This window comes from Myotis daubentonii, chromosome 16 (genome assembly GCF_963259705.1).
Source record: "Myotis daubentonii chromosome 16, mMyoDau2.1, whole genome shotgun sequence".
NCBI classification, from domain to species: domain Eukaryota; kingdom Metazoa; phylum Chordata; class Mammalia; order Chiroptera; family Vespertilionidae; genus Myotis; species Myotis daubentonii.
The window spans coordinates 21,096,042-21,113,416 of record NC_081855.1 but is presented as its reverse complement, the minus strand read 5'-3'; the positions used below and the strand labels follow the sequence as shown (position 1 = coordinate 21,113,416).

Here is a 17,375-nt window from a genome sequence, read left to right as displayed (position 1 = left end):
CAGGACCACTGACCCTGGGCCAGGGCCCCAGCTTCCAACCGGCATTAATGTGGCCGGCGAAGAGGACAAGCAGAAAGTTTGCTCAATTTACAAACCCGAGCGCGCACCCACACACACACCGCACCCCCAAAGCCCACTGCTTCAGGGGGAGGCCAGGAGGCCTAGTTTGACCCCTCCTGGGAGAGGCGTTCCAGTCAGGGCTCATGCTCTCTTCCAACATCCCCTCCTCACGCAGGAAATGGGGTAGTTTGGTAACTAGCGACAAAACGGTCTTTCCCTTCTTGGCTCTCCAACCCGCACCATACCCGACTTTTACCCTCAGGTTTCGCCGCCACGGTCAACGGTCGCCTCAGTCAACTGCCGCCGCGTAAGACTGCCCAGTCCACGACCCCGGACCTCCTAGAAAGCGCGGGAAGTCGAGCCCTGCGCAGGCGCAGGCACAGGCGTGCAGGAACCTGCGCAGGCGCACCTCAGGCCTCCGCTGCCAGGCATGCCTCAAGTCTGCGCAGGCGCACCTCAGACCACGCTGCCCTCCCATTGGCCCTTCCCCCCACCACCCCCTACACTCCCCCGCGCCGCGCAGGCGCAGAGGCCACCACCTTGGGCGGGAGCACACGATGGCCCGAGGCCCTCTGCTGAGGAGGACAAATACCCCCTCTCCCAGGAACCATGACGTTGACACGCCTCCCCTTGCGTCCTCACACTGTCATGTACGAGGTGCAGGGAGGGCGCTACCTCTTTAGAGTTCTGCCCAGAGAAGAAAGACTGTGTTCTAGTCACGGGTGAGACGATGGCAGATCTGCCCAGCCGGTTTCTGCCCCAGATTTGTCAGAATCTGTGCGAGGGCTGGTCGCCCTGCCCCTGCCCACCCCCGGGGTCATTTCTTAGGTTCTGGACGTCAGTCCATACGATGCTGGTGGCAACCGCGTGTGCCTCGAAGACAATGAGTCCAAGGCCGCCGGCCTTCGGAAGCAGGTCCAGGGTCTCCTTGGTCGGGCTGCGTTTCCCAGGCACAGCCATCAGGGCACCGGCCACAGGAGGCCGCCCGGCTGGTGCGAGAGCGGAGGCCTGGGTCCAGGAGACAGCCCTGCAGGTGGGGAGCGGCCGCCAGGGCAGGGCCAGGGCTGCAGGAGCTCGGAGAGGGGAGCACGCGCGCCTCGCAGGCCAGGCCGGGCCGGAAGGAGCGGGATGGAGCCGTGACCCTAACGCTGACCTCCCACTCCAGGCGGCTGCTTCCGGACTGGTGACCTCGGGCAAGTTGTTTACCCCCTTTAGACCTGCATTTCCCGCTTAGTGAATAGCAATACAATGTTTACTTAATTGTCCTCAAAATAATAAACCAGAAAACGCTCTATCACTGTTAGCCCTTATGTATAGCAAGCTGCCAGTTACTGAGTGCTCACTATAGGCCGGGGCCAGTGATTCTCCTCCTGTCTGGGTTCCAAGACCATGTTTTGGGGTTACCATGCGTTCCAGCCATTCGAGGCCTGGAATGGGTGAAGGAGGAGGTGTAGAGAGCGCAGAGGTGGAGGGAAGGTTGTAAAAGCCTAGGACTAGGGCACCATGAGACCAAGAGCGGTTTCCTTGAAGATAAGGTCCAACAGAGGAGATAGGATTCGAGGTGGACTGAGACCGGCTAATACGGAACCTTGAACGCTAAACTGCAGAAACAGTTTGAAGAAACAGAGTCTTCATTTAATCTGGAAAAAAAGACTTTAAACAAAGTGTCTGAAAAGACTTGTTACTCGTCATGGTTCCAGAGAGGACACTTAAAAAAAAAAAATGAGTAGACGCTTCAAGGAAGCCAATTTTAACCTGATACATACATATTTACATAATATATACATATGCACCCAACGCCCACCTATCCCCAGCAAAATAGAGATCTCATTTAAAAGAAAACTATAGCCCTGGCCAGTGTGGGGCAGTCGGCTGAGCATCACCCCATGCACCAAGAGGTCACCAGTTTGATTCTCGGCCAGGGCACATGCCCGGGTTTCAGGCTCAACCCCCGGTGGGGGGCATGCGGGAGGCAGCCAATGGATGTGTTTCTCCCTCCCTATCCCTTCCTCTCTCTCTAAAATCGTTTTTTTAAAAAAAATTTAAAAAGGAAAACTAAAACCACTATGAACAACATCCTGTACTATATCTGTAAGGAATTACATGCATGAGCAATGTGGAATCTTTGAAAGCAGCTTACAAACTTATCTACCTGATCCTTATCTTGTTCTGGTTATCATTTATTTCCACCTAGAAAGTTGTTCAGGATGGTGACAGCAAATTAAAGTAGAATAGTTTGGTTACATGACTGCTGGACTACCACATTATATATGAGACACCTTACAGATAGTATTGGAGGAAAGATCCTCTTTATGTCTCAATCATACTATTTTGAAAACAATCCCACCTGAAATTTGACTCCCACAAAATTTCTGGCATTGATCTATTGGACAGCCATGACTATAAAAAGTTTACTCTCCCTTTGCTTTAAACTACATTATTTTACCAATAAATCAGACACCACGACCACCCACACACAAAAACATTTGTAGTGCTGGAAGTTATTAGGCTTATTCTTTTAAGTACTTCAAACATTAAATATTCAACCCAATAGTGAGATTGTGACAACTAGAAAGGGTTCCACTTTGTATACTCTTAGTTCTCTGAACTTTCAAAAAACTAGACTAATTTTTTTTAATCGTCACCAGAGGGTATTTTTTCACTGATTTTTAGAGAAAGTGAAAGGGGAGAGGGAAATACAGAGAGACAGAAACATCGATATGAGAGAGAGACATCGACTGGTTGCCTTTTGCACATGCCCTTACCAGGGCCAGGAATTAAGCCTGCAACCGAGTACATGCCCTTGACCGGAATCGAACCCGGGACCCTTCAGTCTGCAGGCTGACACTCTATACACTGAGCCAAACCGGCTAGGGCTAGACTAATTTTTTTATGTGGTTTGGGGGGGCTCTAAAATTTAGTGTGCTTTAGAAAACGGAGTTAAAATCTTTCAGAAGTTAACTGGGTATAAGAGTATGAAAAGCCACTTGCTCTAGCTCTAAGGAAATGCTCTCCTTTTCTCTAATAAAGCTTTCCACAGAAGACAGACTCTAACAATAAACAAGGTAAGGATGGGACAGATTTACAGGGATTTATTAACTATCAAAAAAAGTTACTCATTTTGTATGTAAGGGAAACTTTACTTATGAATGTTAAATGGGCTTCAAAGTGCTGACCTGTTAAAATTCCATGAAACAAGTCTCCAAATACCAGTCATCTGTGCCAGCCATGAGTAAGCAACTGCAGCAGCACTTCCAGAAAGACTAGGGCAAATGACACAACTAACCCCAAATCGTCAGAAGCCCAAACAAAATATAAGCAAGTGTTAATAATTCACCATAGTTACTGCTCTTAAAACCAAAGTAGCTACACAGTACGACTACCATCTGTTTGTACTTATGCTTGTTTTCAGCCTCTCCACACTGAAGTGTTCAAATATACAGTGACGTGGGTAGAAAATCAAAAGCTACAGGGGCTTTTAGTTAGGGCAGGACAGTTATTTCAATACTAGGGGCCCGGTGCACGAAATTTGTGCACTGGGTGTGGGGGGGGGGGGGAGTGTCCCTCAGCCAAGTCTCCCCCCTCTCACATACTGGGAGCCCTCAGGCGTTGACTCCCATCACCCTCCAATCGCAGGATCGGCCCCTTGCCCAGGCCTGACACCTCAGACAGAGGCGTCAGGCCTGGGCAGGGGACCCCCAGACCCCTCCGATTGCTGGCTCTGCCCCTTGCCCAGGCCTGATGCCTCGGCCAGAGGCGTAGACCCCCATCACCCTCCGATCACCTGATCGGCCCCTTGCCCAGGCCTGACGCCTCCGCCAGAGGTGTCAGGCTTGGACAGGGGACCCCCATCTCCCCCCGATCACTGGCTCTGGCCCACGCCCAGGCCTGAGGCCTCTGGCCCAGGAATCATGCCTGGGCAGGGGACCCCCATCTCCCTCTGATCGCTTGCTCCACCCCCCACCCAAGCCTGACGCCTCTGACCCAGGCTTCAGGCCTGGGCAAGGGGACCATCATATCCCCCCAATCCCCGGCTCCGCCCCCCACCCAGGCCTGATGCCTCGGCCAGAGGAGTTGACCCTCATCACCCTCCAATCACCAATCACCGGATCGGCCCCTTGACCAGGCCTGAGGCCTCCGGCAGAGGTGTCAGGCCTGGGCAGGGGACCCCCAGCTCCCCGAGGTTGCAGGCTCCGCCTCTGCCCAGGCCTAACGCCTCTGGCTGAGGAGTCTGGCTCAGACAGCGGGGACCCGCAGCTGCAGCGGCCCCAGGATCGTGGGCTTCGCTTTAGGCCCAAGCAAGGGAACCCTAGCTCCTGGGACTGCCAGCTTCGACCGTGCCCAGCTCCCATTGCTGGCTCCACCCCTACTTCCTGCTATCACTGGCCAGGGCGGAAAAGGCACCTGATTCTCCGATCATGGCTGGGGGGCAGCGCAAAGGCGGCCCCAGGGCCGCCTTTGCCCTGCCCCCCAGCTCTTAGCTCCCCCCTGGGTTTCCGATCACTGTCAGTGGCAGGGGGCTTCTTCCTGCTTTCCCTTTCGCCTCCCTGCATTGTGCCTACATATGCAAATTAACCGCCATCTTGTTGGTAGTTAACTGCCAATCTTAGTTGGCAGTTAATTTGCCTATAGCCCTGATTAGCCAATGAAAAGGGTATCGTCGTACGCCAATTACCATTTTTCTCTTTTATTAGATAGGATGTAAATTTAGGTTTCACTGTTTTGCTTTCACTATCTCTAGGTTATAATCTTTTAAAGAAAGCACACAGGAATTGGTTGAATAAATGTTTTGAAGTTTTCACATTTTATATTTCTACTAGGGGCCCGGTGCACGAAATTCATGCACTGGGTGTGTGTGTGTGGGGGGGGAGTGTCCCTCAGCCCAGCCTGCCCTCTCTCACATACTGGGAGCCCTCAGGCGTTGACCCCCATCACCCTCCGATCACCTGATCGGCCCCTTGCCCAGGCCTGACACCTCCGCCAGAGGTGTCAGGCTTGGACAGGGGACCCCCATCCCCCCCTGATCACTGGCTCTGGCCCCCGCCCAGGCCTGAGGCCTCTGGCTCAGGAATCATGCCTGGGCAGGGGACCCCCATCTCCCTCTGATCGCTTGCTCCACCCCCCGCCCAAGCCTGACGCCTCTGACCCAGGCTTCAGGCCTGGGCAAGGGGACCATCATATCCCCCCAATCCCCGGCTCAGCCCCCCGCCCAGGCCTGACGCCTCGGCCAAAGGAGTTGACCCTCATCACCCTCCGATCACCAATCACCGGATCGGCCCCTTGACCAGGCCTGAGGCCTCCGGCAGAGGTGTCAGGCCTGGGCAGGGGACCCCCAGCTCCCCGAGGTTGCAGGCTCCGCCCCTGCCCAGGCCTAATGCATCTGGCCTAGGCATCCGGCCCGGGCAGCGGGGACCCGCAGCTGCAGCGGCCCCGCGATCGTGGGCTCCGCTTTAGGCCCAGGCAAGGGACCCCTAGCTCCTGGGACTGCCAGCTTCAACCGTGCCCAGCTCCCATTGCTGGCTCCACCCCTACTTCCTGCTGTCAATGGCCAGGGCGGCAAAGGCTCCTGATTCTCCGATCATGGCTGGGGGGCAGGACAAAGGCGGCCCTAGGGCCGCCTTTGCCCTGCCCCCCAGCTCTTAGCTCCCCCCTGGGTTTCCGATCACTGTCAGTGGCAGGGGGCTTCTTCCTGCTTTCCCTTTCGCTTCCCTGCATTGTGCCTACATATGCAAATTAACCGCCATCTTGTTGGCAGTTAACTGCCAATCTTAGTTGGCAGTTAATTTGCATATAGCCCTGATTAGCCAATGAAAAGGGTATCGTTGTACGCCAATTACCATTTTTCTCTTTTATTAGATAGGATCATGTATTTTGTTTGTATGCTTGCTTGTTTCTGAGGCACACTGGAGTGACTGTTTACGTGAATTCCAAAGGAGCAAAATTAGAACTTTGGAGAAGGCCAAAATGAACAGGAAGCACCCTGTTGTTCTGGGAAAACACTGAAGTTAAACTTAAAATCAGAAAACCTGGGTCCCAGGCCTGGTTGTCTACTGGCAGCTGAGGAACCTTAATCAAGTTGCTTAAGTTATCTTTCCTTTACCCCTGTAATGGAGTGTCAGTACCTACCAAACCCTATTTAAAAAGTGGATACGTGAATAAACTGAGATAACAGATTCAGAAAAACATGACAGATTAAACTGCTCTGCAGTAATGGATTCCTCTTGTTGCACCCCTAGCAAACAGTCTGGCATCACTAGTACACACAGTGTTTCCAGTACTCCATCACATTTGACTTTCTGGATGGTTGAGCATGAAATCAAATCAGATTTGGTTCAGAACCATATCTCCAAAGGAATGTAACCATCTTCGTGTTCTGGCTAGTCTCCCCTAATAAGACCCCCTCTTGAGTAACACAGTCCGGTGGAGAGCCTCTGCTGCCAGTAAATTGAGCTGGCTGTGTCTACATAAACTCATACAATCTGGTTAGCGCATGTAGCATGCCCCAAGACTTTTTCAGGCATGACAAAGTCTTGAAAATTACTAAGTTACTTTTTCTTGAGCATTGAGGCAAGAAAAAGTGAGCATTGAACCAAAAAAGAAAGATTCCTAAAGAAGTTGACACAGAATTACCAAAAACTTTATGAGAAATAAAGGCATGTTTCAAAGTAGCTTTTTAAGTCCCGGTGGTCATTAATTTGGTTCCTGTGTGTCTGACAATAAAAACAATTCTGAAAGAAAGGATGCAGTTCCAGAGGAGGTTTCTGAGGACCGGCCTTTGAAACTGTTTATAGAGCTAAGATTCAAATGCTCTCAGATGAGGTGTACCTGCACTCATTTCAGAGAAGAAATCTTTTTAAACACAAGTAGAAATTATAAATATTGAATAACAATATGCATATTATAGTTTTATATTTAGAAAAGTATATTTTTTATAACTACCGGTCATGACAGCACCATTAGATGGCATTCTAGCTGAAGAGAAAACACAATTTTTGTCTTATTATGAGATACTAATTTATCACTACATTTAGATCTACCAACCATTTGAGGGAGTTAGAAGTTAAAGTAGAGAAACCAAGATGGCGGCATAGGTTAACGCCGGAGATTGCTGCCTCGAACAACCAATTCAAGGGTACACCTAAAAGACGGAACGAACATCATCCAGAATCACAGGAAGGCTGGCTGAGTGGAAATTCTACAACTAGGAGGAAAGAGAATATCATACCCAGACTCAGAGGAGGTGCAGTGCTGAAGTGAAATACTCAGGCGGGATGGCGGCGGAGGGCGAGGTTGTTGTTTTCAATCGGGAGGGAGTTTCAGACTCTGAGCTCCAGATCCGGGTGAGTCTCTAGGGACCCAGACTCAAACGGGAGAAGCGGGACTGTCTGGCTTCGGTCGGAACTCAAAGGCAGCTTTCTCTCCGAGGTTTGCAGTGGTTGCTGGGACTCTGTGAGGCAGAGCTCCTAGGGACGGAACTGAGAGCAGCCATAACTGCTCGCTCCAGCCCGCCCTGTTTGATCCAGTGCGACCCGCCCCGCCCAAGCCCTGCACAGAGCCATTTGCCAGATAGCCTCAGGCAAAGGCTAGATTAGCACCTCCCCAGAGGACAGAAGTTTTCCCACTGCAGACACAGCTGACTCTCATAGCCAGTTGGCCTGGAGGTCAAATCCCCCCAGTATTAACTACAACAATCAAGGCTTAACTATAACAAGACTGCGCACAAAGACCACTAGGGGGTGCACCAAGAAAGCATAAAAAAAATGCGGAGACAAAGAAACAGGACAAAATTGTCAATGGAAGATATAGAGTTCAGAACCACACTTTTAAGGTCTCTCAAGAACTGTCTAGAAGCTGCCGATAAACTTAATGAGATCTACAAGAAATCTAATGAGACCCTCGTTGTTATGATAAAGAACCAACTAGAAATTAAGCATACACTGACTGAAATAAAGAATACTATACAGACTCCCAACAGCAGACCAGAGGAGCGCAAGAATCAAGTCAAAGATTTGAAATGTGAAGAAGCAAAAAACACCCAACTGGAAAAGCAAAATGAAAAAAGAATCCAAAAATACGAAGATAGTGTAAGGAACCTCTGGGACAGCTTCAAGTGTACCAACATCAGAATTATAGGGGTGCCAGAAGATGAGAGAGAGCAAGATATTGAAAACCTCTTTGAAGAAATAATGACAGAAAACGTCCCCCACTTGGTGAAAGAAATAGACTTCCAGGTCCAGGAAGCGCAGAGAACCCCAAACAAAAGGAATCCAAAGGGGACCACACCAACACACATCATAATTAAAATGCCAAGAGCCAAAGACAAAGAGAAAATCCTAAAAGCAGCAAGAGAAAGAAACTCAGTTACCTACAAGGGAATACCCATACGACTGTCAGCTGATTTCTCAACAGAAACTTTGCAGGCCAGAAGGGAATGGCAAGAAATATTCAAAGTGATGAATGCCAAGAACCTACACCAAGATTACTTTATCCAGCAAAGCTATCATTCAGAACTGAAGGTCAGATAAAGAGCTTCACAGATAAGGAAAAGCTAAAGGAGTTCATCACCACCAAACCAGTATTATATGAAATGCTGAAATGTATCCTTTAAGAAGAGGAAGAAGAAGAAGAAAAAGGGAAAGATACAAATTATGAACAACAAACATGCATCTATCAACAAGTGAATCGAAGAATCAAGTGAACAAATAATCTGGTGATCATAATAGAATCAGGGACATAGAAAGGGAATGGACTGACTATTCCTGGCGGGGGGGGGGGGGGGGAGGAGTGTGGGAGATGCGGGAAGAGACTGGACAAAAATCGTGCACCTATGGATGAGGACAGTGGGTGGGGAGTGAGGGCGGAGGGTGGGGTGGGAACTGGGAGGAGGGGAGTTATGGGGGGGAAAAAAGAGGATCAAATGTAATAATCTGAACAATAAAGATTTAATAATAAAAAAATAAAAATAAAATAAAAATTTTAAAAAAAGAAGTTAAAGTAAATAGCTGTAACTTTAGTTAATCTCTGCATATTTTGATCCAAATATGGTAAAGGGCAGGGCTAAAGCAGGGAGTGCCCTATAATAAACAGGGCTCAGACTTGCAACAGAAAATTAAAATACACTCCATTCAAGAGAACTCTGTACTTTGCACTTTGGTAAAAGTCTCATTCAGGTTTAGATTTCTAAAGTTTTCTTAAGAAAATAAGTTTTCTTTGCTCTTCTTTCTTCCAAATTGCAGAAATCAGATAAAAATTACTTGATAAAATGACTTATGTTATTGAAGATCCCATAAAAAAGGTTGCTATCTTTGGAGGAACTCACGGGAATGAGCTAACAGGAGTATTTCTGGTTAAGCACTGGCTAGAGAATGGCGCTGAGATTCAGAGAACAGGACTGGAGGTAAAACCATTTATCACCAACCCAAGAGCAGTGAAGAAGTGTACCAGATATATTGACTGTGACCTGAATCAAGATTTTGACCCTGGAAATCTTGGGTAAGACTATATATTGTAAATGCACGTGTGTATGTGAAAAGTGGTATATGTGGGAGAAAACACGTGTGTGCTATTCATGTCTATACATATAGTGGCTATTGCAAATAAGATCACTTTCACTTTAATCACACTCCATTATGAATTATTCATTTCTCTAAACTGGGTATTCACATGCTCTTTCATAAACCTTGTTAAGCATCAGACTATCCTTCACTAATTTTTTAAATGTATCTGTACAGACTGAGATAAATAGCAACAGTTTTATTTTTAAATCTATCTTTAAAAGAACAGAATTAATAGTCTTTTACATTAAATTAGTGTTTGGTCACTGTTCTTGGGTACATATGTATTTGTTAGCTTTCTAAGCGATTCACTGCTATGTTTTCATGCAACTATATTTATGATAGTACATAAAGTTCTAGTTAAGAAAAATGTTATGTTTTGATTAATATTTGTTTAATGAAAGTATTCAACCATAACACTCCAGGTATGTTTTGATTAGTTATTTTTGCCTCTGTTTACATTATTATAGCTACTATTGTAGATATGTAGGCTCCTAAGTATTTTCTTTTTAATCAATTCTTTCATTTACCTAAAAATATTATTAAACACCTACTTTTCATGGGGCACTGTGCCAGCTACTGTGGAAGTACAAAGCTATGTGCAAACATGGTTTCTACCCTTGCGGAGTTCATAGACGAGTAGCTAAGATATAAGATGGGGCCAGGAACAACTAACATAGCACTGCTTTATGTACTCATTTTCTAATAAATGCTCATTTGAGTTTAGAGGGTTACTTAAGTATAATCTCACCTCAGATCAAAAGTTGGTTACGAATTTTAGTACAAATATGCCTCACTTTATGGAAAAGGTTTTTTTCCAGGGCAATTAGATGTCAGTCATACTTTGTATATCCAATCCTGTTTTTACTAGCATAAATTTTAATTTCAAAAATGCTTTATGTTCATGACTGAGGTTATATCAATACAATTAAAGTTCATCTATTCAGTTAAAATAGTTAACTGGCTGATACTATTAGAATTTGTTGAAGTATAGCTCCTATAGATGACATGTTAACTTCTCCATAACTCTTAAATGGACTAGGATGAGTTTTCTTTTTAAGACCGCTCAGTAGTATGCATTTCAGTGAGAGCAGTCTTTTAAATTAAATTTGCCTTCTACTTCTTACATATTAACACTATTCAGAGGCTACTCTCTCAGGGTGGTTATGGGCATTTATGACATACATAAATTAAATTCCTTCTCCTGACCTTCCTCTCCCAAATTAGTTACTTTTCCTGTGTTCTCAATCTGGTATGATTTAATGGAAAGAGTTTGTCCCATGTACCCAGGAGAACCTGGGTTCAAATCCTGGCTTTCTCATTCACTAACCTTGGACAAGATACATTGCTTTCCTCATTTGATAAAGTTGACATAGTAACATTTACTTATATGGCTGTTTAAAACCTTAAACGAGATAAAGTATTTAAAGCATTTAGCCTAATATCTGGAAGACAGTAAATATTAACTATTATTTTTGTTTCCTTTGAGTTTTTGACTCAAAGGTAGTTTTAGTAGGAGATCATAATGTGGCTATTCTTCATTGCTCATTGAAGGAAAGCTGAATGCTTTGATTGCCAGGCATGGAAGCAGCATAGCTGACATTGTTATCAAAACTGAGAGGCCTGTCTTGAATTCTCATTCAAAGACCTGGACTACAGGTTTAGAAACAACATTCTTTAAGAGCAATACTAAGCTAAACAGTAAGTGTAACCACTGATTTAAAAAAAGAAATAACCAAATCCATTCTGAAGGAAAATTTATTTCATATTCCTTAATCATGGTTCTTGAGAATTTAATGTACATTTTACCCAGGAAGCTATGCATCATTCAATTTATACGTAGTTTATTTATGTTTTCAAAGCTTTAAGAACAATATTGGATTTTAGAGTGTGTTTTATAAAGCTGTCTTACTAATTTTAGTTGATATAATAAAACATATACAAGGCATTATTGACTCTCTAGCAGCAAAGAAAACAAAACATATGGTCTTGACATAATAAGAAAGATGTTTTCAATTCATTTCAGACTTCTTTGGCTCCGTTACCCTGCTATATTTATCTTATTGAGCATCCTTCCCTTAAATATGCAACCACTCGTTCTATAGCCAAGTATCCTGTTGGTAAGTCATATTTCACATTGTCACAACTGAACAAAGTATGTCCTACATGAAACTCTGAGAAAATTATTTTTAAAAAATATGTATAGCTACATTAACTCATCACTGTGACTTATAATGATCAAGTAGTAAGCAAACTCACTCTGGGCAGCTTCAAACTATATCAAATACCCTCAGTTTCACTGAGCAACTTTCTGCATTTCATGCGGGAAACAGTAAGCTGGGAGAACTTGAGTCTTTTATAATGTACAATAAACACACCTGCCCTTTGCTCCAAGGAAGATATCATCCCTATTTTTCAATACTGTTCACTATACAAATGTTCTTGAAAAATAATTTGGAACCAAGGCAGTCAGCGATTTGCTGGTAAGATGTGCAGAAACACAAAAGATCCCTGGAAAATCTTCTCCCACCATCCCACTTAGCCCCTTCTTTGCAGTAGAGTGCCCCATAAGCTATTATCCATTCACGTGTTCGCCCTATCAGTTACTGGGCTGTGAACTCATCTTTACTTTTCAGAACTTCCAGCATGCAAGCAAGCACTCTCATAAACCTCTCACACAGAGAGCCTCTTTTTCTTTTTCCATTCTCTTTCCTCAATGCCCTATTAGCATAACGGTTGGCAGACTACACTATAATCATTAAAATGGCTGTCACAATTTTACCAAGAGCAATTTAATTTCAAAACAAGTTGTCACCCTAGCTGGTTTGGCTCAGTGGATAGAACATCGCCCTGTGGACTAGAGTCCCGGGTCTGATTCCAGTTAAGGGCATACGCCTGGGTTGTTGGCTCAATCACTAGTGGGAGATGTTCAGATGTAGCCAATCAATGATTCTTTCCCATCATAGATCAATGATGGCGAACCTATGAACTTATTTTTTTGGTTGGTTTTTCTTTGTTAAATGGCATTTAAATATATAAAATAAATATCAAAAATATAAATCTTTGTCTTACTATGGTTGCAAATATCAAGAATTGCAAATATCAAAAAATTTCTATATGTGACATGGCACCACAATTAAGTTAGGGTTTTTCAAAATGCTGACACGCCGACCTCAAAAGGTTCGCAATCACTGTCATAGATGTTTCTGTCTCTCTTTCCCTCTCCCTTTCTTTCTGAAATCAATAAAAATCTATATATATAAAAGGCTAATACACAAAGTGTCCCTGCAGGAGTTCAACTAGGAGACTGGGAGTTCTATCGCTTGCTATGACGTGTGCTGACCACAAGGGTGTGGTGTGGAACAAAGGAAGGCGCTGGCCGGCAGCCAGAAGGCCCCAATCAGCCCTGATTGCCTGCCAGGCCTAAAGACCCTAGTCATGCAAAAACCTCTAGTATATAATAAAAAAAGTTGTCAAACAATGTAAGCAAATTTTAAATCATTTTGCTTACTTTATCAGTGATACTTTTGGTGATAATCAAGGGATCATTTGGAGCAAGCTAAATATCCAAGTCTAGGTAATTATTTGAAATAAATTAATGCTTAACAATAAGGGATAGAAAACCTGTTTCTCTGTGACACCAAATAAAGCATATGATTCTCAAACGTTGAAAGAGCAATCTTGGTGTATGATGTCTGTGGGGCAATGCTGCTCTTAGCTAGAATACATATCTACTGATATGTTTGGCAGCATTTTATATTGCAGTATATATTTACCCATCCCTTTGACTATATTATGAGTTTTTTTTAATTTTGGCAATGTTGAATGAAATTTAAAGTAAAAGAAAAAACCCAAGATCTTGCAACTGTCACGTAACTGATTTTTCATGTTCTCTCCTAGTCTTCATTCACTTTGCGTAGAACTTGAGCATGTAAATGTTCGGCTTTACTTTTTGCCCAACATTATGTCTCATAATTTTTCATGATGCTACATGGCCTAACTTTGTACCAATTTTTCATGATTGGAAGTCTATATCTTGATATACTGAAATGCTTAATTTTATACTCTAATACATAAATGTGACTATCTCCCGTTCTGTACCTAGGTATAGAAGTTGGTCCCCAGCCTCAAGGGGTTCTGAGAGCTCATATTTTGGATCAAATGAGAAAAATGATTAAATATGCTCTTGATTTTATACATAATTTCAATGAAGGTAAGTAGTAGGCGGGAGTTGTTATCTTAATGGTTACCGTGTGTGTGTGTGTGTGTGTGTGTGTGTGTGTGTGTGTGTGTGTGTGTGTAAATATATCAGAAAAGGGAGATGGGCCCTAGCCAATTTGGCTCAATGGATAGAGCGTCAGCCTGCGGACTGAAAGGTCCCAGGTTCGATTCCGGTCAGGGGCGTATGCCCTGGTTGTGGGCTCGATCCCCAGTAGTGGGTGTGCAGGAGGCAGCGAATCAATGATTCTCTCTCATCATTGATGTTTCTATCTCTCTCTCCCTCTCCCTTCGTCTATGAAATCAATAAAAATATAGATATATTAGAAATGGGAAATGGGATGAGCACACATGCTAACTTCACCACTAAACACTGAAATAGCAATTGTTGCCTATGTCAAATTTGCCATGCTCAGGATATTAGGTGTCTTTTAAAAGTTTATTCACTTCAGCCATTCCTCAATGACCAGAATAGACACATTCAAGAAAACCCACTTCCAATTAAAGCTCTCCTAATTTTCCTATTAACCCCATTTTTAAAAAACAACGATATACTAAGAAATACAAATGTCCAAAAAGCATATGAACAGACGTCCAATATTACTAGTAATTAGAGAAATGCAAATTAAAAGGAGAAAGCATTTTCTCCCATTAGATGAGGAAAATATTAAAACCTGATAATATTGTGTTGGTAAGGGTGTACGAAAGGGGGATGGAAAAGACATGCTAAAGAATAATTTTACAGTATCCACTTTTGAAAATGCACAAATCCTATGATGCAGTATTCCACATCTCAAAGAAACACAAACACATGCACACCCAATATGTCATCTACAAGGGTGGCTTCCATAGCATTGCTTGTGCCAACAAAACAATAGAAACAACCTGAGTATCCATCAGTTGGTAAACAGTCACACACCATGGAAGGAGCTTCAAAATACATTGTTAATTAAAGAAAGCAAGTTGCAGACCAAAACATGCAGTATACGAATTTCCCCAAAATAATAATAAACACTTGCTAGAATATGTATACATATATATGTTAATGTACAGGGAAAGTCCTTAAAGAAAACACACCAAACTGTGATTATTGAGGAGAGGAGGAGGAGGAAAAACAAGTTAAATTTGTTTTAATTGTTTCCAAGAAGAATTGTGTGTTGTAATTAAGAAATAAGACCAGCTGGTGTGGCTCAGTGTTTGAGCGTCGACCTGTGAACCAGGAGTTCACGGTTCAATTCCCAGTCAGGGCACATGCTGGGGTTGTGGGCTTGATGCCCGGTGTGTGGTGTGCAGGAGGCAGCCTATCAATGATTCTCAAGGGAATGAATCCAAGAATACTATACCCAGAAATGCTATCATTCAAAATTTAAAGTGGAATCAGGAGCTTCACAGACAAAAAAGGGCTAAGAGAGTTTATTACCACCAAGCCAGCAATGCAAGAAATGCTAAAGAGACTTCTGTAAAAAGAAGAAACAGAAAGACAAGAAGAAACACAAACATTAAGAATAAAAATGACCACAAACAAGTACTTTTCAATAATAACATTAAATGTAAATGGATTGAATGCTCCAATCAAAAGACACAGGGTAGCTTAATGGATAAGAAAACATGACCCATACATTTGCTGTCTGCAAGAGACCCACCTCAGAACAAAGGATTCACACAGACTGAGAGTGAAGGGATGGAAAAAAATTTTCAGGCAAATGGAAATGAGAAAAAAGCTGGGGTTGCGATACTTATATCTGACAAAATAGACCTCAAAGTAAAGGCCATAACAAGAGATAAGGAAGGCCACTACATAATACTAAAGGGAGCAATTCAACAAGAAGATATAACTCTGATAAACATATATGCACCCAATACAGGAGCACCCAAATACATAAAACAACTTCTGGAAGATATCAAGGGAGAGATCGATAGCAATACAGTCATAGTAGGGGACTTCAATACCCCACTGACACCACTGGATAAATCCTCTAAACAAAAAATCAGCAAAGAAACAGCAATCCTAAATGACTCACTAGATCAGATGGACTTAATTGACATCTTCAGAATATTTCACCCCAAAGCTACACAATATACATTCTTCTCCAGTGCACATGGGACATTTTCAAAGATAGACCATATATTAGGACACAGGCAAAGTCTCTTCAAATTCAAAGGAATAGATATCATAACAAGCATCTTCTCAGATCACAATGGCATAAAACTACAATAAAAACATTGAAAAAAAAACAAACACTTGGAGGCTAAATAGCATGCTATTAAACAACGACTGGGTTACCAGAGAGATCAAAGAAGAAATAAATAGCATCCTGGAAACAAATGACAATGAAAACACAACAATCCAAAATCTATGGGACACAATGAAAGCAGCCCTGAGAGGGAAGTTCATAGCTCTACAGGCCTATCTCAAAAAACAAGAAAAACTGGTAATAAATGACCTAACCCTACAACTCAAAGAGTTAGAAAGAGAGCAACAAGAAAAGCCCACAGTATCCAGAAGGAAGGAAATAATAAAGATCAGAGCAGAAATAAATGACATAGAGACCAAAAATCAATACAAAAGATCAATGAAACCAAGAGCTGGTTCTTTGAAAGGATTAACAAGATTGATGAACCTCTCACCAGGCTCACCAAGAAACAAAGAGAAAGGACACAAATAAACAAAATCAGAAATGAAAGAGGTGAAGTAACAACAGACCCTACTGATGTACAAAAAATTATCAAAAAATACTACAAACAACTCTACTCCAACAAACTGGACAACCTCGATGAAATGGACACATTCCTTGAAAAATACAAGCTTCCAAAACTCAATCAGGAAGAATCAAAAAACCTGAATAGGCCAATAACTATGGATGAAATTGAAACAGTACTCAAAAAGCTTCCAGCAAACAAAAGCCCTGGGCCAGATGGCCTCACAGGTGAGTTTTACCAAACATTCAAAGAAGAACTAAAGCCAATACTTCTCAGACTATTCCAAAAAATTCAGGAGGAAGGCACCCTTCCATGCTCTTTCTATGAAACCAGCATTACCCTAGTCCCAAAACCAGAAAAAGACACCACAAAGAAAGAGAATTATAGGCCAATATTCCTGATGAACATTGGTGCTAAAATCCTCAACAAAATTCTAGCAAACTGGATCCAACATTACATTAGAAAGATCATACACCATGACCAAGTGGGATTTATTCCAGGAATGCAAGGCTGGTACAATATTTGCAAATCAATAAACGTGATACATCACATAAACAAGTTGAAAGACAAAAATCACATAATCGTATCGATTGATACAGAAAAGGCATTTGACAAAGTCTGACACCCTTTCTTGATAAAAACTCTCAGCAAAGTGGGAATTGAGGGATCATACCTCAACATAATAAAAGCCTTATATGACAAACCTACAGCCAATATCATACTCAATGGGCAAAAACTAAAACCATTTCCCTTAAGAACAGGAACAAGACAGGGATGCCCACTTTCACCACTCCTGTTCGACACAGTACTGGAAGTGCTAGCCAAAGTGATCAGACAAGAAGA

General features: G+C 43.3%; 1 long non-coding RNA gene across 5 annotated transcripts in view; it reads left to right on the top strand.

Moving 5' to 3' along the window:
- The first annotated feature begins 9,194 nt into the window (after nucleotides 1–9,194).
- The window catches only part of LOC132218215 (uncharacterized), a 32,326-nt gene continuing 24,145 nt past the window's right edge, over nucleotides 9,195–17,375 (top strand). For all 5 annotated transcript variants that reach the window (XR_009449109.1, XR_009449110.1, XR_009449106.1 and 2 more), the window contains exons 1-3: nucleotides 9,195–9,552; nucleotides 11,641–11,734; nucleotides 13,720–13,827. This is a non-coding gene — a long non-coding RNA (uncharacterized LOC132218215). The remainder of the gene's footprint in view (nucleotides 9,553–11,640; nucleotides 11,735–13,719; nucleotides 13,828–17,375) is intronic.